Source organism: Triticum dicoccoides, chromosome 6B, assembly GCF_002162155.2.
Source record: "Triticum dicoccoides isolate Atlit2015 ecotype Zavitan chromosome 6B, WEW_v2.0, whole genome shotgun sequence".
Lineage (NCBI taxonomy): Eukaryota > Viridiplantae > Streptophyta > Magnoliopsida > Poales > Poaceae > Triticum > Triticum dicoccoides.
This window is the reverse complement of record NC_041391.1, coordinates 344,767,317-344,793,135: the sequence shown is the minus strand read 5'-3', so window position 1 is coordinate 344,793,135 and position 25,819 is coordinate 344,767,317.

Genomic DNA, 25,819 nt, shown 5'->3' with positions numbered 1-25,819 from the left:
TCTTTCCTGCGAGGATTAAGAACTAGGCTATCTCTTCTTCTATTAGGATCACGTGTTACTAATCCGTAGACCTATAAGATTGTTGGATTTAAGCTTAAGTTCAGTTCCTACGACTTCTGTATGTTAACTGTTGATCTCGAAACCTTGATATTGTGCTTCCGAGTGGTTATGCCACCATTTTTGTGAATGTCTCAATTCTTTTCTGAGCATTTACAGCCGTTATGCTGTCCGAGTCATCCCAGGTTTCCAAACAGTCTGATGCATTTGCAAATCCCTTCTTTCCGTTCCCGATGTCCTTTGGGCCAGATTAATCACACAAATTAGTGAGTTGAGGTACTTTATTGCCTCGACATATATGATGGAGTTAATAAGTATGACCCTAAGTGCTTAGGGGATCATCTAGTGGTCTAGCCATGATTTGTGTCCTAGTGTGATGATCCTGGCCTTTATTCGCAAAAGCATTCCGTGATGCTACTTAGTAGTAGGTATTCTATTCCTGGGTTCTTGAACCCGAGATTCACCCTACTTACTTCATGTTGATAGTAATTGCTAGCTCCCTTAGGTTATTAGTAACCTTTGCAGTAGTTCTCGAGGTCCGTGGTATATCCTTCTTCCAAATACCATGAACCACTTACGGCAAAAGTTTGTTGGATCAAAAGATCACAACTGGAGTGCTCTCGATGGGTTCTCCATTCATAATTGTGACTCTGCCAGTTCTAACTTTCCGCATGGATTGTCCGGGAGAAATATGTTGAACTCGTTCGACATGCTAATCTATGCATTCACCACTCAGAAAATCATATGTTCCTTTGAGTTGTCCCTCTTTAGTTGTTTTCTGGCCCTCGTCTATCAATTGATAGTCAGAAGTAATTGTGCATTCGTGTTGTTAATGCTTATTACTCTTGTGGTCCGTCAAGCCATTCTACTCCAGAGAGTGGCTAGGAGAAACAAACTCCAGTACCTCATCCATATCTAGGATTGGGTCAAAGTAGTTGTGTTCCGCAGATCAAGTTACAATCTAGCTTCTGGTCTGCTCTACCCTGAAGTATTACCTTCTTTATGACAGGAATTTCATGAGAATTGCACCACCTTTTGTGAATTTTGACGTAGTGATACTTCTCACCATCATTAGTCATTCCTCGGGCCTCGTGTTGATGCAACCGGAATACCGACAAATGAATTGTGATGTGTGAAATCAATACTCCCAGCAACCTCGTTGCTTGGTAGTTAAAGGATAATAATTTCATTCTTAGCATGTTGGTTTTTGAATCATCCTTCTAAGATTGATCGTGCTACCTAGTCCTTATTTTGGTGCACCCTTCGATTGATGAGTTAGGATCTTGTCAAGTCCTCACCCATTTGATCATATCGTCTTGCCCTGAAAAGCAAGATTGTTCTCGAGCTTAGTAACATATCGGTGGTTCGTGATTTCCGAAGATCTTCTCGGAAGTATTACCAGGTTGTCACCTGACCGCTATGTTGAGCTCGTGATCAAGTTGGTTTCTTGTGAACCACCTTCTCTCCAAGAATCGGTGTTAGATATCCCTGAGCTAGTTGGTTAAGCTAAACGACAACTTGGAGGGTTGGAAGATAAAAGCTTGCCTGACTTAGTTCGTTCCAAAGGGATATTCCTGTGTAGTGTGTGTTGAAGAAAGATGATATCTTCATCGATTGGTCCCTGTGATCAGTTGCTGGACCTATTGTCTTATCAATCCTTTGATTTGAGTGTGGGCTATCGTCAAATCAAGTCAGAACCAACGATGTTCGTAATGTTGTCTTACTCGTGGTTGATCCCTCGAGCATACACCATTATATCTTTTGGGTCTGACCAATGCTATCACCGTGTTCACATGATGGTGGAAGTCCAGTGATATGGAAATTCCGATGAGTTGTTGTTGAGCCCATTGACAACATCCTTATCTCCTCCATGATGTTGTTGAACATTAAGTTAGTGTTGGAAACTTTTGAAAGCATTTTCTTCATGCTAGCTCATGAAGTACTTGTTTGATGAAAGGAGTGACTTCCTTTGATTCACGTGCATTTTGATGTAAGTTGCCGTGATGAATTAGAGAAAGTTTGTTTTTGCTCCTTTGGAATCATCCCAAGTCGGTCCTGCACGTGCGAAGAGTTCTGTGGTCTGTTAGACTGATCATCTTCATTCCATATGTATATCCTAGCACACCAAGCCACTGATTGATTTGTTCACGGAAAAGGAGTTGATGTGCTAATCCTAGGTCATGCACAAGACTTCAATATCCTCGATTATGATTCCCCACCTGAACTCGGTAGTGTTTTATTGTAAGACTACCATGTGATAATGTTTGTCTAGGACAGCGTGTTCACATGTTTTTAGCAGAACCAGCTCATGTTTTGGAGCTGGCTATCGCAGTTCGTCCCTCGAGAATCTCACAACGTCATCTCGTCGATTTGTGTTGCAAACTTTCATTTTTCTTCCTAGACTCGATGAGTCTGGAATATCCTGCCACCAACCAGATCTGAATTTCAGGCAGATATGATGGTTGGAATATTTCCCAAGAATTATAATATTGGTCGCGCAATAACCGGTAGAGTGGATGTCGTGCCCAACACACCCAGCTGGAAGACCTGTTATTATAATATCTTGATTGATGAAGTTGGCCACCTTCCCATAGGGATTTCGTAGGGTTTACTCCCTAGTTGCCCCTATGGATTTTTTGTGTTCCCGAAGTCCGACCTTTTACTTGATGTTCTAGTTATCAAACCATGTCTATGAATGGGATACGCTAACACATCAAGGAGAACATTAGAAGCGGAGTGCTAAATGTCTCTGGGTCGATCACCCAGATTTCATTCCCTTGGCCTCGCTAAGGTGAAATCTGAGAAAGTGTTATCTTCCTATGCATCTGCATCGCCCATCGTTGTTCATCATGGTGGTATGTTGTGTTGCCAGGATCCTTGATACGGATGTTGGTAAAACCTTGATGAATATGGAAATACTCAAGTTCTTGAGAGCACGCACAAGCGCTACGTGTTATCATCGGCACTAACTGGGTTTGCTCTCAGTTTCCTCGGCAATGCTATGATCTCTTCAAACCGTGAATTCACTCTCTGTTGTTGGGTTCTTCCCCAGTTACCAGAATCATTCCCAGCATTTGCATTTTGTTCCCAGCTTGCACCGCCAATGTGCCATTCTACCACGGGTCCCTCCCATCTCCGGTGATAAGCAAATTCATCCATTACGTTGTCTTCAACGAGGTAATCCACATCATCCAAGTCCGAGTATGCCATTCTACCGACCCCCTCCAAATGATCGCTTGTGATTGCCTTAGGCTGGTATAAAGAGTCTCAATGATCTCTATATCAAAGGTAATTCTTTCTGCCACTTAAGGTAATAATCTATGAATCACCCTCCTTCAGGATGTTTCGTCGTGGTATCATGGCAACTCAACTCCTCGCTACGTGGACAATCGTTTACCACCTTCTTAGGTGTGGAATCGTTGTCTACCTAGTGAACCTTCGTCATCCGTTTCTTTCCACCCCTCTCGATGTGTATCTCGTGTCTCAACCCGAGAAATGGTCCTATGTCTCATTCCGTGAGTTGTTCGATCTTCGAGATGATCGACCCTTCTAGAGTTTTCCTTTCCTCTTCTTGTCATGATTAGCTGGAGTTCTCAGAGCAAGACGACAAAACAAAGATGGTGTTCAAATCAACGTTCCTATGAAGTGCAACCTGGATCGTGAAGATTATACTAGTTTGCGTTTCCCCTTCATCCTACCCTACGCTTGAATCTCGAGACGAGATTCTTGTTTAGTGGGGGTGAGTTGTCACATCCCTAGCTTCTGGTAATGCTCTAGGCTAGCTTCATGTGTGCATCATGTTTAAATTCTGAAATTTGAACTGAGGAATTTTGGAAGCCTCAAAAATTTAAATAATAGAAGGGCAAAAACCCTAAAATCTCATTCATTGTTCCAAAATGCTCTTCTTAAATGTTTGATAATTTTTGGCAAGGGTTCTGGTCCCCACCAAAATATTGAACATTTTTAAGGATTTATTTTTGGGACTTTGAATTTAAATCATTAGCTATTTGAATTTGAATTATATTCATATAATTAGAATATAATTTCAAATACCCCTGAAATATTTTATGAGCTTTTGGAAAAGTCCATCTAGCAAAAATAAAAAAATATTCAGAGGAGCTTTGGCATTGTTTGAATTATTATTTTAATTCAAAACAGTGGCAAAAGATTAAATAAAAAACAAAACAGAAGAAAAATATAAAACAGAGCAGAAAGCCTACCTGGCCTTACCCGTGCAGCCCACCAGAGCCGGCCCAGCTCCTGTGCTGGTCCAGCACTGTGCGGCCCAGCCCACCGCCTCCTTCTCTGTCGCCTTCCTCCTCTGCCAGGAGGATGAGCACGCGCCCGGCGCGCGCGGCCACGCGCCCCGGCCACCTCCTCCTTGCCTGCCTGCCTCCTCCTCCGCCTGGACGCTCCGGTGACGCCACGCGCCTCCCCGACCCCCTCTCACTTCTCCCTCGCTCTCTGGACCCCCTCCTCCTCCTCTGCTCTTCCTCCCTCTCGTCACCGAACGCACCTGAGAGCGCCGCTCGCCGTAGCCATGACCATCGGCCACCCCTCGTCCCGTGGCCGTGCCCAGCAGCTCCGCAATCGAGCACCACATCCCCAAGCCGAAGGAAACGAGCCGGAGGGCTTTGCTTCGTCGCCATCGCCGTTGTCTTCTACCTCGGACCCGCCGGCCATCACCGTCAAATTCGTCGGCTCCGGACCGTCCCCGACCTTGCCGAGCGTTCCGTCGGCACCGCTGTGAGCCCCCGGTCCTCTTCCCCCTAATCCCGCCTTCGTTTGTTTGCCGTAGCCACCGCCCCCTTGCTAACAGCAGCCGCCGCCGCATGGGATCGTCGCCGGCGAAACCCCGGTGACCATTTGGTCACGGGCGTGCACCCGTTGTGCTTGCCGCGACCCGTAGAGCCCCTCCAGCACCTCAGCTCCCTCGTCTGTGAGCAGCAGCGCCGAACCCGACCGCACCCGAACTCCGGCCGCCGCTCACGAGCTCGCCGTCGTCGGTACCGGCCACCACCGGCACGGCCACCACCACCGTTCGATGCGCACCAGCAAGGGCTCTCCAACGAGCCCAAGCACGGCCTCGCCCGTGCCCTGTAGCGCGTTTCCGATTCGCGCCGCCGTCTCGGGCCTCGCCGGCGTCATGTCGCCGGTGGGTTTGACTCACTCTGACCACGGCGGGACCCCCCCCCTATGTCCATGACAGGTGGGCCCAGCCCTGTTAGCTAATTAGGATTAGCACTAATCAAATTAGTTAAACTAACTACCCCCTGCTGACACTGACAGTGGGCCCCGTGGCTATTAATTTGATTAGTTAGAGTTAATTAACTCTGTTAGTCACCTGAGTCACTGACCAGTGGGCCCCACTGGTCAGGTTTGAGCCGGACCAGTCCCTGTTGACCTGCTGACGTCACACTGACGTCAGGCTGACGCAGTAATGAATTACTGGAATTATTATAAATCAGAAATTCCAGAAAATTGTATAAACTTCAATAAATCATAGAAATTCAACCGTAACTCCAAATTAAATAATTTATATATGAAAAATTATCAGAAAAATTCAAGGAATCCATCTGTACCATTTTCATGCATGTTAGAACAACTTATCACTACTGTTTAGGACAAATGAAGTGAATGACATTTAAATAACCACATATGGAGTTTGAATTTGAATCTTGGATTCAAACCAACTTCATTTAATCTGGTTTTAGGTGCATTAGCCCAAAACACATTCATATTGCCATGTCATGAGCATGCATCATATTGTACATTGCATTGATTGTATTTCTTCCTTGTTGCCGGTATTTGTCCCCTCTCGATAGACGTGATACCGATGATGTGATCGTTGACACTGATGAAGACTCAATGTTATCTTCAGAAGTGCCAGGCAAGCAAAACCCCCTTGTTCATTCCGATAAAATCCCACTCTCTCGCTCCTGCTCTCTTTTACTGCATTAGGACAACAATGACATATTTGTTACTTGCTGCGGTAGCTGAACCCCTTTATCCTTTGCATGACCTGTCATTCCACAGTAAATAGATGAAACCCACTAGCATGAGTAGGAGTTGTTTGAGCCCTGTTGTGCCTACTCATTCATGTTTGTTTGTCATGCCTGCTATTGCTTAGAGTTGAGTCAGGTCTGATTCATCGGGGATGAATCAGAGGCGTGTGAACATGTCCTACTGTGTGTGAGCTAAGTGTGTGAACACGATTTGGTAAAGGTAGCGGTGAGAGGCCATGTAGGAGTACATGGTGGGTTGTCTCATTGCAGCCGTCCTCAGGAACTGAGTTCTGTGTTTGTGATCCATGACCAGTTACTACCACACATTGGGCTCCGGGCGCTCCAAGCTCTCTCGACTTATTAATCAACTTGATCTCTGTCCAGGAGTTGCAACTAGTTTCTGGTGTTTGTAGGTAGGGTTAGTAGTCTACCAAGTGGCACCCGGTACAGGTGGGCTTGGGACAGACTAGGCACAGTGGCACGGTGTACCAAGTGGCACCCGGTTGGTGGGCTTGGGAACCCTGCACACATCGTTTGGGGCCGTAAGTGACACCCCGACCGGATCTCCTTGCGGATGGAACCTGAATAGGCGATAAACCTGGACTAGAGACTTGTTCGGTTAGTCAGGTCGTGGCCGACTCCCTCGCCCGGCTTCCGCTTGAAGGTTGCCGAGGTACATGACGTGTACAGGGCGATAAGTGGCGAAAGCGTGTGTGAAGAAGTACACCCCTGCAGGGTTAACATCATCTATTCGAATAGCCGGATTCCTCGGATATGGAAACTTGGACCCCTTGCATAGTTCATAGACAAGTGAAAGTGGATACTCTAAAATACGCAAGATAAGCGTGAGTGCTATGGATGGCGTTCTCGTAGGGAGACGGGAGCGGATCCATAGTGGTGTATTGATATGGTGAATATGTGGACTCGTGTGCGCCACCTCAAAAGAGTTACTTGCAGTCGTAGTTAAGATAGCCACCGAGTCAAAGCTGGCTTGCTGCAGTTAAACCCCACCACCCCTTTGTTCATAATGATGCATATGTAGTTAGTTCTGATGTAAGTCTTGCTGGGTACATTTGTACTCACGTTTGCCTATTTTATGTTTTTGCAGAGAGACTTCGATCTCACTAGTAGTTTTGCGTGGACTTCGACGTTTAGCTTGTTACCTCAGCTACGGTCTTGTGCCCTCGGCAGGATCTGGTGGATAGTCAGGCTCCTCAGCCTTCTTCATTTATAGATGTCTGTACTCAGACATGATAGCTTCCGCTTGTGCTTTGATTTGTATGCTCAGAGTGTTGGGTCATGAGACCCATGGTTGTAATATCTCGCTCCTCGGAGCCTACTGAATAAATACTTGAGTCGTAGAGTCATGTTGTGATGCCATGTTGTATTTGCAAATATCGAGCATATTGTGTGTATGTTATTGAAATGCTTGGTATGTGTGGGATCTGACCATCTAGTTGTTTATCTTTAGTAGCCTCTCTTACCGGGAAATGTCTCCTAGTGTTTCCACTGAGCCATGGTAGCTTGCTACTGCTCCGGAACACTTAGGCTGGCCGGCATGTGTCCTTCTTCGTTCCTGTGTCTGTCCCTTCGGGGAAATGTCACGCGATGAATACCGGAGTCCTGTTAGCCCGCTACAGCCCGGTTCACCGGAGTCCTGCTAGCCCAGTGCTACAGCCTGGATTCACTCGCTGATGACCGACACGTTCGATGCTGGGTCATGGATGCCTGTCCCTGTAAGTCTGTGCCACTTTGGGTTTACGACTAGCCATGTCAGCCCGGGCTCCTTATCATATGGATGCTAGCGACACTGTCATATACGTGTGCCAAAAGGCGCAAACGGTCCCGGGCTAAGGTAAGGCGACACCCGTGGGAATACCGTGCGTGAGGCCGCAAAGTGATATGAGGTGTTACATGCTAGATCGATGTGGCATTGAGTCGGGGTCCTGACATAATCATGTGAGGATTTTGATCCATTTGAGGAATTTGGTCCGTATGAGGACTTGGATCCATATGAAGAATTTGGTCCATATGAAGAGTTTGATCTGGGGTTCCTATTCTTCACAGGTGGTGTCATGAGGACATTCACCTGAAGACTTTCAACATAACTTTTGGGAACCCATATTTTCTTCATAGGGGAACCGTTCCTACAGTTAGTCCGAACATATCTAGCAAATACTTCACCATTCTGATTTTTGAATAGTTTATAGTTGGAGTCAAATGACTCATCAGAAGAATGAGGAGATTCACATGTAAAGCCAGATAACAAGGATGGATCAACTAGAGGTCCCTTTGCAGCAACCCATGAGGTTTTGGGGTACTGCTCAGGCTTCCAATATGTTCCATCAGCATTGAGTTTCTCTCAAAGGCAATACCCTCTTTCCTAGGGTTTCTGTTTAGGATCTGCTTTTTGAGCACATCACAAAGAATCTGATGCCCTTTGAGGCTTTTGTACATGCCTGTAGTGTACAGTTCCTTTAGCCCTGCATCGTCAGTGATACTAGCAATGTCCTCAGATGAGGAATTAGTGATAGCAGAGGCAGATGAAGAATTTGTAACAGTTGAAGCATTTGAACATTCAGGTGAAGAATTAGCAGATTCACGTTCAATGCACTTTAAGCATGGAGGAACAAATTCTTCCTGAGAAGTGCTGATTTGTTGAGCAAGTAATGAATCGCGCTCCTTCTGAAGATCTTCATAACTCACTCTTAGCTTCTCAAGATCTTGCTTTCTTTGAAGAAATTCATAAGAAAGTTTCTCATGATCAGATAAGAGAGTGTTATGATGACTTTGAAGGTTATCAAACCTAGACTGAACTCTCTGAAGATTTTCAGTCAGGGCTTTAGTGCGATCCATTTCTTCACCTAACATATAATCACTCTTAGCTAGCATGTTTTAAACCTTTTCCAAGGCATGTTGTTGTTTGGTGGCAATGCAAACAAGTTTGGTATAGCAAGGTTCAATATCATCATCAGATTCATCATCATCAGATTCACAGTCACTAAATTCAGATGAGGAACATTCGGTTACCTCGTCACCCTTTGCCATGAGACATGATGCAGACGATGATGATTCTGGCTCGAAAGTCATCGTTTTGAGAGATTCCTTGAAGTCCTCAAACCAAGGATCATGACGGGTTCGATGACCTTCATAGACATCAGAGATTCGGTCCCAGATAAGCTTTGCATTGCAAAGATGCATAATGTGCCTGATTTGGTCTCTGGATAGGCAGGAACAGATGATATCCTTCGCCATGCAGTCAAGTTGAGTGTATTTGCGAATATCATGTGCATTCGCCGACTTGCATAGATCAGTAAGACCAATCTCGGTGACAGTCCACAGCTCGCTGTCCCTTGCCATGAGGCGCTTCCTCATCATGGCCTTCCACTTGGGATAATCACGACCGTCAAAGATAGGGCATGTCACTTTCTTCATACCTGCGGTCGACATAACTAAACTACAGGCGGTTAAACCAAAATCACACAGAACAAGGGAGTACCTTGCTCTGATACCAATTGAAAGTGCGTTATGTCGACTAGAGGGGGGGTGAATAGGCGATTTTTATGAATTCTGCACTGAGGAATTTGCCGGTGAGGAAATTCCTTAGCGAAGAACTATTAGCAGCGGAATAAGTACGCAGAAGTAAGCATGACAGAATACACACATGGTCATCATGATGAAATGAAGACAAGCACAGAGTACAGAAAGCATAATCACAGGATAACACAAGATGAAGACAAACAGACTGAAGAAATTGAACTGAGGAAATTGAGAAAGTCTTCAGTCAAAGTCTTCAAACACAGTTATGAACAAACACTCAACACAGTAATGAGGAAATGAAAGGGTTGAGGAAATAGAACCAGTTAGGTTGGTGAAGACAATGATTTGGTAGACCAGTTCCAACTGCTGTCTCAGTTGTACGTCTGGTTGGAGCGGCTAAGTATTTAAACTCGAGGACACACAGTCCCGGACACCCAGTCTCTGAGCACGCAGCTCAGGACACCCAGTCCTCACCATATTCTCCTTGAACTAAGATCACACAGATCCCGTCCAATCACTCGTGGTAAGTCTTCAGGCAACTTCCAAACCTTCACAGACTTGGTCACTCGGCGATCCACAATTCTTCTTGGATGCTCTAGACCTTGACGCCTAACCGTCTGGAAGAAGCACAGTCTTCAAAGGTAACAAGCATCGGATCCACGCAGGATCAATTTCTTTAGTGATGCTCAATCACTTTGGGTTTGTAGGGGTTTGGTTTTGGGGTTTTTCCTCACTTGATGATTTTCGCTCAAAGTCCTCGGAGGATGGGTTGCTCTCAAATGACAAGTGTCAAGTTCTCTCGGAGCAGCCAACCAGCTAGTGGTTGTAGGGGGAAGCTATTTATAGCCTAGGGAGTAGCCCGACATGATAAGACATAAATGCCCTTCAATGATATGACCGTTAGGTGGATAAGATATTTTGGGACAGCTGGCGCGCAGCACAGCAATGGTCGGAAATTTGACTCTCAAATTCCTCAGGGCTATCATGTTCCTCACTGTGTAGGTAATTCGCACTGGCGAATTCCTAACTCCTCAGTCAGAACAAATTCATCAGCGACCAGAAGGACTTCGTCTCTGTCACTGAAGAAAGTGACTGAACTGTATGAGATTTCCAAAGGCTTCACTCGAAGGGATTGGTACGTGTAGGATTCTGAGTTGAGCATCACATGGAAATTTTTCCTTAGTATTTCCTCGACCCCCTTTAACAGTACGGTGTTTCCTATGACTCAAGAAAGAGAAAATGAAACTACGAAAACAAAAGTCTTCACGCTTCATGTTCCTCAAATGAATACCAAGTCTTCAGGGTCACACCAATTTCTTCACTTTCAAAGTCTTCAGAAAGTCTTCAGAATATCAAAGTCTTCAGTTGAAGAACTTCATTTTTAGGGGTCGACTTTCTCTGTAAATATCAAACTCCTCATAGACTTATAGACCTGTGTACACTCACAAACGCATTAGTCCCTTAACCTATAAGTCTTCAATACACCAAAATCACTAAGGGGCACTAGATACACTTACAATGGCTAATTATTCTCAATGGCACTACTTAGATTTATCCTCGCTTTTATGCCTAGCTAGGGGCGTTAAACGATAGCGCTAGTTGGGAGGCAACCAAATTTTATTTGTGTTTTTTGTTTTTGCTTCTGTTTAGTAATAAATTTTGCATCTACTTTTTGTTTAGATGTGTTTTCATGTTTTAATTAGTGTTTGTGCCAAGTAGAACCTAGAGGATAACCTATGGTGATAGTTAATTTAATTCTGCTGAAAAACAGAAACTTTGCGCTCACGAAAATAATTTTAGTAATTCACAGAAACATGCTTTTGCGTTGATTCCTTTTGCTGTAGATCAACAGACAAATTTCCCAGGGCTTCTTATTTTGGTAGGAATTTTAGATTTCCAGAAGTATTCGAGAGTTACAGATTGCTACAGACTGTTCTGTTTTTGACAGATTCTGTTTTTCGTGTATTGTTTGCTTATTTTGATGCATCTATGGCTAGTATGTAAGGGTAAGAACCATAGAGAACTTGGAATACAGTAGGTTAAATACCAATATAAATAAATAATTAGTTAATTACAGTACCTTATGTGGTGGTTTTGCTTTCTTTCACTAACGGAGCTTATGAGATTTCATGTTGAGTTTTGTGTTGTGAAGTTTTCAAGTTTTGGGTAAAGATTTGATGGACTATGGAATAAGGAGTGGTAAGAGCCTAAGCTTGGGGATGCCCAAGGCACCCCAAGATATTCAAGAATAGACAAAAGCCTAAGCTTGGGGATGCCCCCGGAAGGCATCCCCTCTTTCGTCTTCGTTTATCGATAACTTTACTTGGAGCTATATTTTTATTCGCCACATGATATGTGTTTTGCTTGGAGCGTCTTGTATGATATTAGTCTTTTATTTTTAGTTTACCACGATCATCCTTGCCGTACACACTGTTTGGGAGAAACCCACTTGATTGGAATTTATTAGAATACTCTATGTGCTTCACTTATATCTTTTGAGTAGATAGTTTTTGCTCTAGTACTTCACTTATATCTTTTAGAGCACGGCGGTGGCTTAATTTTGTAGAAATTGTTAGTCTCTAATGCTTCACTTATATTATTTTGAGAGTCTCTTAGAACAGCATGGTATTTGCTATGGTTATAAAATTGGTCCTAGAATGGTGGGCATCCAAGTTGGGTATAATAAAAACTATCATAGGAAGTGAATTGGATGCTGTGATCAATTTGATACTTGATAATTGTTTTGAGATATGGAGGTAGTGATATTAGATTCATGCTAGTTGGGTGATTATGAATTTAAAGAATGCTTGTGTTGAAGTTAGCAAGTCCCGTAGCATGCACGTATGGTGAAAAATGTGTAACAAATTTGAAACATGAGGTGTTCTTAGATTGTGCATCCTTATGAGTGGCGGTCGGGGACGAGCGATGGTCTTTTCCTACCAATCTATCCCCCTAGGAGCATGCATGTAGTGCTTGGTTTTTGATGACTTGTAGATTTTTGCAATAAGTATATGAGTTCTTTTGACTAATGTTGAGTCCATGGATTATATGCACTCTCACCCTTCCATCATTACTAGCCTCTTCGGTACCGTGCATTGCCCTTTCTCACCTTGAGAGTTGGTGCAAACTTCGCCGGTGCATCCAAACCCCGTGATACGATACACTCTATCACACATAAACCTCCTTATATCCTCCTCAAAACAGCCACCATACCTACCTATTATGGCATTTCCATAGCCATTCTGAGATATATTGCCATGCAACTTTCCACCGTTCCGTTTATCATCATGACACACATCATCATTGTCATATTGCCTTGCATGATCATGTAGTTGACATCATATTTGTGGCAAATCCACCATGCATAATTTTTCATACATGTCACTCTTGATTCATTGCCCATCCCGGTACACCGTCGGGCATTCATATAGAGTCATATCTTGTTCTAGTTTTGAGTTGTAATTCATGATTTGTAAATAAATAGAAGTGTGATGATCATCATTATTAGAGCATTGTCCCCAAATAAAAAAAGAAAGGCCAAATAAAAAAAGGCCAAATAGAAAAAAAGAAAGGCCCAAAAAAGGGGACAATGTTACTATCTCTTTTTCCACACTTGTGCTTCAAAGTAGCACCATGTTCTTCATATAGCGAGTCTCATATGTTGTCACTTTCATATACTAGTGGGAATTTTTCATTATAGAACTTGGCTTGTATATTCCTACGATGGGCTTCCTCAAAATGCCATAGGTCTTTATGAGCAAGCAAGTTGGATGCACACCCACTAGTTTCTTTTGTTGAGCATTCATACATTTATAGCTCCGGTGCATCCATTGCATGGCAATCCCTACTCCTCATGTTGACATCAGTTGATGGGCATCTCCATAGCCCGTTGATTATCCTCGTCAATGTGAGACTTTCTCCTTTTTTGTCTTCTCCACACAATCCCCATCATCATATTCTATTCCACCCATAGTGATATATCCATGGCTCACGCTCATGTATTGCGTGAAAGTTGAAAAAGTTTGAGATTATTTAAGTACGAAACAATTGCTTGGCTTGTCATCGGGGGTGTACAAGATGGGAGCATTTTTGTGTGACGAAAATGAAGCACATCCTAACTATATGATTTTGTTGGGATGAACTTTCTTTAGCCATGTTATTTTGAGAAGACATGATTGTTTTGATTAGTATGCTTGAAGTGTTACTATTTCTTATGTCAATATGAAATTTTAGTTTGAATCATTTGGATCTGAACATTCATGCCACAATAAAGAAAATTACATTGAGAATTATGCTAGGTAGCATTCACATCAAAAAATCTGTTTTTATCATTCACCTACTCGAGGATGAGCAGGAATTAAGCTTGGGGATGCTTGATACGTCTCCAACGTATCTATAATTTTTTATTGTTCCATGCTATTATATTACCCGTTTTGGATGTTTATGGGCTCTACTTTACACAATTATATCATTTTTGGGACTAACCTACTAACCGGAGGCCCAACCCGTATTGCTGTTTTTTTGCCTATTTCAGTGTTTCGAAGAAAAGGAATATCAAACAGAGCCCAAACGGAATGAAACCTTCAGGTGCGTGATTTTTGGAACGAACGTGATCCAGAGGACTTGGAGTGCAAGCCAAGAAACAATCGAGGCGGCCACCAGGTTGGAGGGTGCCCCCCCTACTAGGCGCGCCCCACTATCTCATGGGCCCCTCAGGCATCCACCGACCTACTTCTTCCTCCTATATATACCCATGTACCCCGAAAACATCAGAAGCGACCACGAAAAACTATTTCCACCGCCGTAACCTTCTGTACCTGCAAGATCCCATCTTGGAGCCTTCGTCGGCGCTCCGCCGGAGGGGGAATCGGTCACGGAGGGCCTCTACATCATCTCCAAGGCCTCTCCGATGAGTTGTGAGTAGTTAACCACAGACGTTCGGGTCCATAGTTATTAGCTAGATGGCTTCTTCTCTCTCTTTGAATCTCAATACCATGTTCTCCTTGATCTTCTTGGAGATCTATTCGATGTAACTCTTTTTGCGGTGTGTTTGTCAAGATCCAATGAATTGTGGGTTTATGATCAAGTTTATCTATGAGAAATATTTGAATCTCCTCTGAATTCTTTTATGTGTGATTAAGTTATCTTTGCAAGTCTCTTCGAATTATCAGTTTGGTTTGGTCTACTAGATTGATCTTTCTTGCAATGGGAGAAGTGCTTAGCTTTGGGTTCATTCTTGCGGTGTCCTTTCCCAGTGACAGCATGGGCATCAAGGCACGTATTGTATTGTTTCCATCGAGGATAAAAAAGATGGGGTTTATATCATATTGCATGAGTTTATCCCTCTACATCATGTCATCTTTCTTAATGCTTTACTCTGTTCTTTATGAACTTAATACTCTAGATGCATGCTAGATAGCGGTCGATGTGTGGAGCAATAGTAGTAGATGCAAGCAAGAGTCAGTCTACTTGTCATGGACATGATGCCTATATACATGATCATGCCTAGATAATCTCATAATCATTCGCTTTTCTATCAATTGCTTGACAGTAATTTGGTCACCCGCCGTAATACTTATGCTATCTTGAGAGAAGCCACTAGTGAAACCTATAGCCCCCGGGTCTATCTTTTATCATATAAGCTTTCAACTTACTTCTATTTGCATCTTTAGTTTTCCAATCTATATTATGAAGTGCCAAAAATATATTTATCTTATCATACTATCTCTATCAGATCTCACTTTCGCAAGTGGCCGTGAAGGGATTGACAACCCCTTTATTGCGTTGGTTGCGAGTTCTTGTTTGTTTGTGTAGGTGCGTGGGACTTCCGAGGAGCCTCCTACTAGATTGATACCTTGGTTCTCAAAAACTGAGGGAAATACTTATGCTACTATTGTTGCATCACCCTTTCCTCTTCAAGGAAAACCAACGCAAGCTCAAGACGTAGCAGGCCTCAGGAGCCTTGGCCTCATGAGCACCTGGTGGCGCCTGGCCTCCGGAGGTCGCCACGGTGGCACCTGGTGGTGTGTGCCCCCTTGCTTCCACATTCGGGGTGCGCGCCGCGGGCTCAAGGAGCAAGGGAGCCATGAGGATAGGATTCTCGTGAGGCCCTTCAAGGCCCACTGGGCATAACCCGCACTCGTCTAAGAGGGGCATCTGCTTCATGAAGGCCACCTTGTTTGAGCACTGGTAAAGGAGGCAGCCCTTCCCTGGAAGCTCGACGGGTTTGCAGTCGCCCGTCAGAAGCTCGAGCACCTTGCTCAGCGTCTTGGAAGGCAGCACAGGCGCTTGGAGCCTCATGGAGTCCTCGGTGCCGGTTAAGGCCCACATCGGGCGGGGGTGACGCTGGAGTAGGGCAATGCACCACTGGACGAATTCCTACACCACCATTGGCGCTATCACCCCAAGCTTCTGTAGCCCGGACAACCGCTTCTAGACGCTGGCAAGTCGATGGTAGACAAGCTTCACATGCCCCGAGCCGGAGCTGGGCACCGCCGGCGCTCGGGGGGTCAGAAGTAGGGGCGATAGCTCGAGTCGATCCCTGAGCCAGCCGTTGTCGAACAGCTTCAAAGGCCATGCACCCCGAGTGCTAGCGGGCGTCGACCAGACGGAGCAAGAAGAAATGGCGAAACAGGGCTATGGAAGGAGTGATGCCGACCATGGCCTCGCAAAGGAAAGCGAAGGCAGCAAGGAGGATGATGGAGCGGGGATCCAGGTGCAGCAGGTGGATCTGGTAGTGCGAGATTATGGCATTGAAGAAAGGGGAGAAAGGGGGAATGTCACGCCCAATATGTGATACTATCCTAAAGAGACTCGAAGGTCCCACCAAGGATAGAACCGCATATTGATACGCTTTTGCAAGGTGGATATCGTTACATCAACATTACATAATAGATGGGGATACATACAAGAGGCATACAATGCCACACGAACACAACAACATCAAACATAAGAGCATCATACGACTACGGATGAAACACACAAACAGAAACTCAAACGACATCCACCCTGCTAGCCCAGGCTGCCGACCTGGAACCTATCCCCTGATTGAAGAAGAAGCAGAAGAAGAACTCCCAAAACAAGCAAACATCGCTCTCGCGTCATGATCATCGCTAACCTGTACCTGCAACTGTTGTTGTAGTAATCTTAGAGCCATGAGGACTAAGCAATCCCATTAGCATGGGTATCAAGACTAGCAAAACTTAATGGGTAAGGAAGGGATAAAGTGGTGAGGTTGCAGCAGCGACTAAGCATATATGGTGGCTAACATACGCAAATAAGAGCGAGAAGAGAGCAAACAGAACGGTCGTGAAGCTAGCAATGATCAAGAAGTGATCCTGAACTCCTACTTACGTTAAACATAACCCAAAACCATGGTCACTTCTCAGACTCCGCCGAAAAGAGACCATCACGGCTACACACGCGGTTGATGCGTTTTAATACAAATCTGGTGTCAAGTTCTCTACAACCGGACATTAACAAATTCCCATCTGCCACATAACCACGGGCACGGCTCTCAAAAGTTTATACCCTGCAGGGGTGTCCCAACTTAGCCCATCACAAGCTCTCACGGTCAATGAAGGATATTCCTTCTCCCAGGAAGACCCGATCAGTCTCGGAATCCCGGTTTACAAGACATTTCGACAATGGTAAAACAAGACCAGCAAAGCCGCCCGATGTGCCGACAAATCCCGATAGGAGTCGCACGTATCTCGTTCTTAGGGCATAGTGGATGAGCCAGACGTCGGGTTGGCATAGACCCTGGTTGCCGAGGGGGCGCCGGACATCGCTCGGTTTGGACCGGCACTTAGAGAAGCACTGGCCCGGGGGGCCTAAAATAAAGATGACCCTCGGGTTGGCCGACCCAAGGGAAAGGTATAGGTGGTGGTGAGGCAAATGGTAAAACCAAGGTTGGGCCTTGCTGGAGGAGTTTTATTCAAAGCAAACTGTCAAGGGGGTCCCATAAATCACCCAACCGTGTAAGGAACGCAAAATCAAGGAACATAACACCGGTATGACGGAAACTAGGGTGGCAAGAGTGTAACAAAACACCAGGCATAAGGCCGAGCCTTCCACCCTTTACCAAGTATATAGATGCATTAATTAAATAAGAGATATTGTGATATCCCAACATAATCATGTCCATCATGGAGCAATCTTCAACTTCACCTACAACTAACAATGCTATAAGAGGGGCTGAGCAAAAGTGGTAACATAGCCAAGCAACAGTTTGCTAGGAAGGGTGAAAAAGGTTAGAGGCTGACATGGCAATTTGGGGAGGCTTGATAGACAAGACATAGGTAGCGCAGCATAGCGATAGAACGATGCAACTAGCAGAGCAATGATAGTAATGAGATCCAAGGTGACGGTCACCTTGCCTAAAATCCCGCTAGGAAGAATAACGAGTCCATGAAGAAGACGAACGGATGAAGCCGAACCAAGCGTAGATGAACGAATCCTCACGATCGCAATGAAACAGAACTATCGAGAAGAAGCACACAACATGGTAAACACACCACACATATACATGACATGATGCTCAACCAAGTACGATGCAAGACAAGACTACATGAAACTACTCATGGCAACAGATGATGCATACAAGAACAACACATCAAAGCAAGGTTAAATGAGTTCGGAAACAACATATAACAATTCCGGAAAATCCCCATATGCAAGTTTTGAAGTTTGTCTACATCTGAACAAACATTAAGTTGAAGTTGTTAAACAGCAAGTTAAAGAGCACCAAGAGGATCTACACGAAATTCTAGTCAAGTTACATATAAATTTCATTTGGTTCGGAGCTACGGCCTAGAAGATGGGCGGCGCGCGCGGGTGACGGCGGCGGCGAGATGGGCCCCGCGGGCCCGATCCGGGCCCGACGGGCCTGGCGCGGTGGGAGGAGAGAGAGGGGCCGGCGGGGTGATGTGGCGGTGTCTCATTGGGCGGGGCGACGGGCGGACATGTCCGGCGGCGGGGGGAGGTGTGTCCGGTGGCGCGAGGAGGGAGAAGGTTAGGGTTTCATCCGCAAATTTCGGGGGAGAGGGAGTATAAATAGGTAGAGGGAGTTAGGAGACTCCAAACGAGGAGCGGTTTCGCCCAGACGATCGTGATCGAACGACCGAGAGCATGCAGGGGGTTTGGATGGGTTATTGGGCCACTTTGGAGGGGTGTTGGGCTGCACACAAAATAGGCTTTTACGGTACCCCGGTTAACCGTTGGAGTATCAAACGGACTCCAAATGGCACGAAACTTGATAGGCGGTCTACCGGTGGTGTACGAAGGCCGCTTGGCAAACCTCGGTCCATTTCGAGAATTTTTAACACCCACTCACAACAAGAGACAAAAGGGGAACGCCGGAGGACATAGGAGTGCCGGATTGCAAAACGGACAACGGGGAAAAGGACCGGATGCAAGTATTGGAAAACATGCAGATGATATGCAGCTGATGACATGGCAAAATGCAAAACGCAAGCAAATGACATGGCAACGACGGCGAATAACTGGAGGACACCTGGCACATCGAATCTAGGGCGTTACAGGGAATCAGGCCAGCGAAGACTGTGTGGAGATGGATAGGAATCTCGGTGGTGCTCATGTCACCCACGAGCCAAGATGCGGGACGAACGATCGTTGCCTACCACTCATTGAAATCGGCGGCAAGAGCTGGGCGGACCTTGGCCAGCCCCTCTTGGTTGAGCTCCATCGACCGCTCGAGAGCAGGCTCCGAGGCTGACAGCGGCTCGTCCAGAGCATGCGACTTCCCTTTCTTCTTCCTCTGCTATGGGGACATGGCGGAAGCTAGGAGGGGGGAACAGCGTTGGCACTGGATCTGCAAGAACGTTTGTAGGTTGGGGAAGGGAAGGAGCCAAGGCCAAGCGCAACAATCTACAGGGCCGGACTGCTCTAGCAACGGGTCGCCGTCGGGCTTGGCGGATTTCAAGGTAGCATGGAGAAGTCGAGACGCCCACATCCCATCAGTCGCCACGCATCGTCCAAGGCCGCAGGCGGTTAGGGACTATGGCGCTCCGCACTTTCCCATTGGCTTTACCTAGAAGCCAAGTCTGAGCGCGCCTTGGGCCTCGGGGCTACTGTCAGTGTTCTAGATACGGGGGTGCCCAGACTTGCCTGCCTGTGGCCCACGACGTGGCTCCATCAACGGCCTGGTACGGCCCAGCTTCAGCATCAACAACTCAAGACCCTTGCATGGGGCCAAGCCTCGCAAGGCGGACGACACCAAGACCTCCAAGGGGATCGGCCTCCTCAGGCTGGCTCCCGAGGAGTGGATATTTCTATTCAAGGTGCACCTCACAGAGCTCGGCTGACATGAGCCATGACAACCAAGGCCAGGCGGGCGCCAGGCGGGCGCAGAGTACCAGTTTCCTCTTTGGTGCAAAGGAGGCAAGCAGCAGGCACGGAGTCCCGAGGGATCAACCAAAGGTTTCCATTCTGGTGCAACAAAACCAAGACCGCTAGGACGGCAGGACGGAGGTCATCACGGAGCCCACCACAGCGTCACGACCAGAGGCTTTTGCAGGCAAAGACCACTTTAGTCAGGATAGGACGTACTTGTTATCTCCCTTCAAATTTGGTCATTGTGGGATCCCTTCCCGCCTACATTTGGGAAGAGGACCAAAGCCACTATAAATAGGGCCTAGCCACCACCATAGAGGGGGATCGAATCCATTCCACCCTCACTAGCTCACCCGAGCTCAAGAACACGCCTCCTGAGGCTATTCCCCACTGTACTAGTTCTTCCTCAACCCCTCGAGGCAAATCCACTACAAAGCAGGAGTAGGGTTTTACACCACAAGGTGGCCCGAACCTGGGTAAATTGTCATGTCTTCTGTCTCCTTCGAGCTCGTCATGCTAGGCTGTGAGGTTTGCGAGCTGGCAGGTTGGGTAGGTTGAGATCTCCACACGCACCCTAGATTTCGAACCTCTCAAGGGTTTGCAGAACCTGAAATCTGACATCGTGTTTCGAGGTCAAGCCCCCTTGGCCCGTCTTGTCAAAACAGAGATCGTGCCCACTTATTTACAGGATTCTCATCAATGGGATTTGGGTAACCCAACCGACAATGGTGCACACTCTCATCCAGATTGGGCGTGTTTTAAGGCATAAGTGGGGGGACAGTTGGCATTTCTACTGCCTATAAGAGGGCAACAGATTCCTCCTTTCTTCCCCACGCCTGCCTCTGGCCTTTGCCTCCCAATCTCCCAAGCTCCAGCGCCCGAAAAAAAGTTCTGGTCTTCCTCAACGCAACCACCTTCTCCAGCCATGGTCGGGTCAGGCTCCAAGGGCAAGTGGGAGGTCTCCTCCATCATGGAGAAGGACTTGAAGAATCTCCGGAGCGCGGGGTACCTGGTCGCAGACATTGTGCACAGGCTTCCCGACGAGGGCCAAATCATCCACACTCTAGCGCCCGACGAAAGGGTTGTCTTCCTCCCCCATTTTTTAGAGGGCTAGGGTTTCCACTCCACCCTTTCATTCGTGGCCTCATGTTCAACTATGGGCTAGATTTCCATGATCTAGCCCCGAATTCCTTCCTCCACATATCGGCGTTCATCGTCGTGTGTGAGGCTCTACTCCGCATCCCACCACACTTCGGCCTATGGCTCAAAATCTTTCAATGTGAAGCCAAAGGTGGTCGACAGACAGAACGCGGACTGCAGCGGGGCCATGATAAGCAAGCTGCCCAACGCCACATGGCCCAAAGGGGCCTTCATTGAGACCGTCAAGGTCTGGCAGCAGGAGTGGTTCTACATCACCGAGCCCCGCCGCGCCAACTAGACGGCAATTCCAGAGTTCGGATCCGGACCCCCCACGAGGCTCACTTCGTGGACCGCTAAGGGCCTCGACTGGGGGTCCTAGACGGAGGTTCAGCTGTTCCACAAGCACATCACCAACATGTTGGGAAAAAACGTCGGTCTCACCAACATGGTGCAGATCATGCTCTTCTGCCGCATCCTCCCCTACCAAAGCCGGGCCTCCAACATGTGGGAGTTCAATCTGGGGGAGCCGCGGACCCTGAAGCACTTCTTAGGCACTACGCCCGAAGGAATATGGAAGCTGCTCTTCAAGGCCCAGAAGAGCTGGCCCATGGAGACCGAAGATGTCAGGCTCGACATTGAGAATCCGGCCACTCCGGTAAGTTTTAACCGTTTCGAAGACGTGTCCGGTCAACATTTTTAATCAACAGGAACCTTATCAGCTCACTTCTTCATAGGGTTGGGCAGCAAAGGCGAATCGGATTGATAGTCCGGCATTGTTGCCCGAAAACCTAGCCACTGCCCAGCTAACAGAGATGCTGGTCCTAGCGCCCTACCAGGCGCTGGAGAAGAAGGGCAAGGAGTCCAAGGGTGTCCCTCGCTGCAGAGGTCCTTCGGACGCTGTGTCCGGAGAGACCGAGATCTTCTCCTCTCATGAGGGAGACGAGGACGAAGAGGAGGAGGAGGAGGAGGAAGAAAGCGACGCCCCCCCCCCCACACACACACAAGTGGAGGAGGAAGGGAAGAGGGCAGCCTTCGAGAACCCGGAGGGGGCAGCGCTGAAGAGGGGGAAGATAACCCACTCGGTCAGTTCGGACTCAGAGTTCGAACACATCCCCAAGAGAGCCCCCAGGGCGAAGCCCTTGGCCGATTCATAAGTATCTGAAATATTACTCTTCAGTTTCCGCTTGCCTACCCTTTTCATGTAAGATATGTTAATGTTTGCTTTTCAGCCCTCCTCGCGATATTCCGAACGCCTCATCTTCGTCGGGGAACGACCTGCTGCCTGAGCAGGCGGAGAGCGACACGTCATCGCGAGCACCCTCGCCTACTGTCATGGAGGACACCAAGGTATCATCCTGAAGGGCTCCTCCTGGCAGAGGAGGGGCTGATCAGGGTGTCGAGAAGGCCACTGAGGTTAATACCTTGGTCGCCGAAGACCTGGGGGAGGCCACCCCCATGACCACCAACAACAGGGAGCCTCAATAGTCCAGGCCCCCTCCGCACACCATTCCGGAGACCAATACGGCTCTGGAAAGGGATGTGCAACCCCCTTCGACAGAGGGAGGAGGAGCAACAGCTCCCGCAGCGGCCTCCATTAATCCTGTGACGCCCCTGATTCAATCGTACACTAATCATGCATGCAAATGTGTACGATCAAGATTAGGGACTCACGGGAAGATATCACAACACAACTCTAAAACATAATTAAGTCATACAAGCATCATAATACAAGCCAGGGGCCTCGAGGGATCGAATACAAGTGCTCGATCATAGACGAGTCAGCGGAAGCAACAATATCTGAGTACAGTCATAAGTTAAACAAGTTGCCATAAGATGGCTAGCACAAACTGGGATACAGATCGAAAGAGGCGCAGGCCTCCTGCCTGGGATCCTCCTAACTACTCATGGTCGTCGTCAACAGCCTGCACGTAGTAGTAGGCACCTCCACTGTAGTAGTAGTCGTCGACGGTGGCGTCTGGCTCCAGGGCTCCAGCATTTGGTTGCGACAACCAAGTAGAAGGGAAAGGGGAAAAGAGGGAGAAAAGCAACCGTGAGTACTCATCCAAAGTACTCTCAAGCAAGGAGCTACACTACATATGCATGGGTATATGTGTAAAGGGCCATGTCTGTGGACTGAACTGCAGAATGCCAGAATAAGAGGGGGATAGCTAATCATGTCGAAGACTACGCTTCTGGCAGCCTCCGTCTTGCAGCATGTAGAAGAGAGTAGACTGAAGTCCTCCAAGTAGCATCTCCAAGTAGCATCGCATAGCATAATCCTACCCGGCGATCCTCCCCTCGTCGCCCTGTTAGAGAGCAATCACCGGGTTGTATCTGGCACTAGAAAGGGTGTGTTTTATTAAGTATCTGGTTCTAGTTGTCATAAGGTCAAGGTACAACTCCAAGTCATCCTGTTACCGAAGATCACGGCTATTCGAATAGATTAACTTCCCTGTAGGGGTGCACCACATAACCCAACACGCTCGATCCCATTTGGCCGGACACACTTTCTTGGGTCATGCCCGGCCTCGGAAGATCAACACGTCGCAGCCCCACCTAGGCACAACACAGAGGTTAGCCCGTCGGTCTAAATCCTATGCGCGCAGGGGTCTGGGCCCATCGCCCATTGCACACCTGCACGTTGCGAGGGCGGCCGGAAGCAGAACTAGCCCCCTTAATACAAGAGCAGGCTTACGTTCCAATCCGGCGCGCGCCGCTCCGTCGCTGACATCAAGAAGGCTTCAGCTGATACCACGACGCCGAGTGCCCATAACTGTTCCCGTGTAGTTGGTTAGTGCGTATAGGCCAGTAGCCAGACTCAGATCAAACACCAAGATCTCGTTAAGTGTGTTAAGTATCCGCGAACGATGAACGGGGCCAGGCCCACCTGTCTCCTAGGTGGTCTCAACCTGCCCTGTCGCTCCGCCACAAAGTAACAGTCGGGGGCCGTCGGGAACCCAGGCCCACCTCTACCGGGATGGAGCCACCTGTCCTTTCAGCCCCCTCATCAGAATCACTTGCCGGTACTCATCGAGCTGACCCGACTTTAGTCACCATCTGTAGAGTATGTATGTATGTATAGTATATACCCGTGATCACCTCCCGAGTGATCACGGCCCAATAGTATAGCAAGGCAGACTAACAAGGATGTAGGGCCAATGATGATAAACTAGCATCCTATACTAAGTATTTAGGATTGTAGGTAAGGTATCAACAGATGTACCAACAATATCAGGCTATGCATCAGAATAGGATTAACAGAAAGGAATAACATGCTACACTACTCTAATGCAAGCAGTATAGAGGAGAATAGGCGATATCTGGTGATCAAGGGGGGGCTTGCCTAGTTACTCTGGCAAGAAGGACGAGTCGTCAACACCGTAGTCGAACTGGGGGTCGCCGACCGTCTCGGGGTCTACCGGAAAGAAGTAACGAAAGGGGAACACAATAAATAACAGAGCAATCAAAGCATCACAAAGCGTAACATGGCAATACGCGGTGCTAGGTGTGCCCTAACGCGGTAGTAGGTGATACCGGCGAAAGGGGGAAACATCCGGGAAAGTATCCCCGGTGTTTCGCGTTTTCGAACAGGTGAACCGGAGGGGGGAAAGTTGTGTGTTCGATATGTTAGGGGTGTGTGGCGGACGAACAGGCTGCGTATCCGGATTCGTCTCGTCACTCTGAGCAACTTTCATGTTGAAAATAATTTAATCCAAGTTACGGTTTAAAAGATATGATTTTCTAAAGATTATATTAATTTCTAGAATTTAATTAATTATTTAATTTAATTCGAAAATAGATTTACGACGTCAGCATGATGTCATGCTGATGTCAGCAGTCAACAGTGGCTGACTAGTCAACCTGACCAGTGGGTCCCGGTTGACATTGTCTAAGACTAACTAATCAGGTTTAGTTAGTCTAACTCAAATGATTAGGTTTATTAACTACAATTAATTAGGTTAACTAATTTAATTAATTAAGTTAACAGAATTAATTAGGTTAATTAATTAGTTAATTAATTGATTATTTAGTATTTAATTATATTTATTATTATTATTTTTTAAATCATTCTCGGGCGCGGGCCCCGTTTGTCATTGGCCCAGAGGGGCTGATGCGGGTTAGCGGCGCATGGGCGCGTGGGCGCAGGGTGGGCTGCGGGGCGCCCGTTAGCGGGCGGAGCCCATGACCCGGCGCAGCAGGGCGCCGGCGGCCACGGCGTCGGCCAGTGGAAACGCCGGTCGCGGCGGCCGGAGACGGGTCGTCGACGGAGAGGGTGGCCGCGGGCGCGGGCCAGCAGTAGCGGAGGGGGAAAACAAGGGCGCCATGGGGCTCGCGGGCGACGACGGGAGTGGCGTGGTGACCGCGGGCGTGGGGAGACGCGGGAGCACGCGGAAGCAGCCTGGGCGTCACGGGGGAGGCCGAGCCAGACGGCTAGGGCGCGGCCGGAGCCGGCAGGGCGCCGAAGCAGCGGGGTGGTTGCAGGAGTGGGGTGAGGTCGACGGCAGTGACTGCGATGTCAGCGTGGTGAAAGGGGAATGGGCGCGGTCACAACGGAGCATGCGCGCACGGGACGGCGCCGGCGACAGTGTAGGGAAGGGAGGGACCGGGGCGCGACGAGCGCGGCACCGGAGCGAGGCAAGCGCCGGCGAGAGGGGATGGGGAGAAGGAGTACCAGGGTCCTCATCGGGGTGCGTAGGGAACGGGCAGCGTGCTCGAAGGGGGTC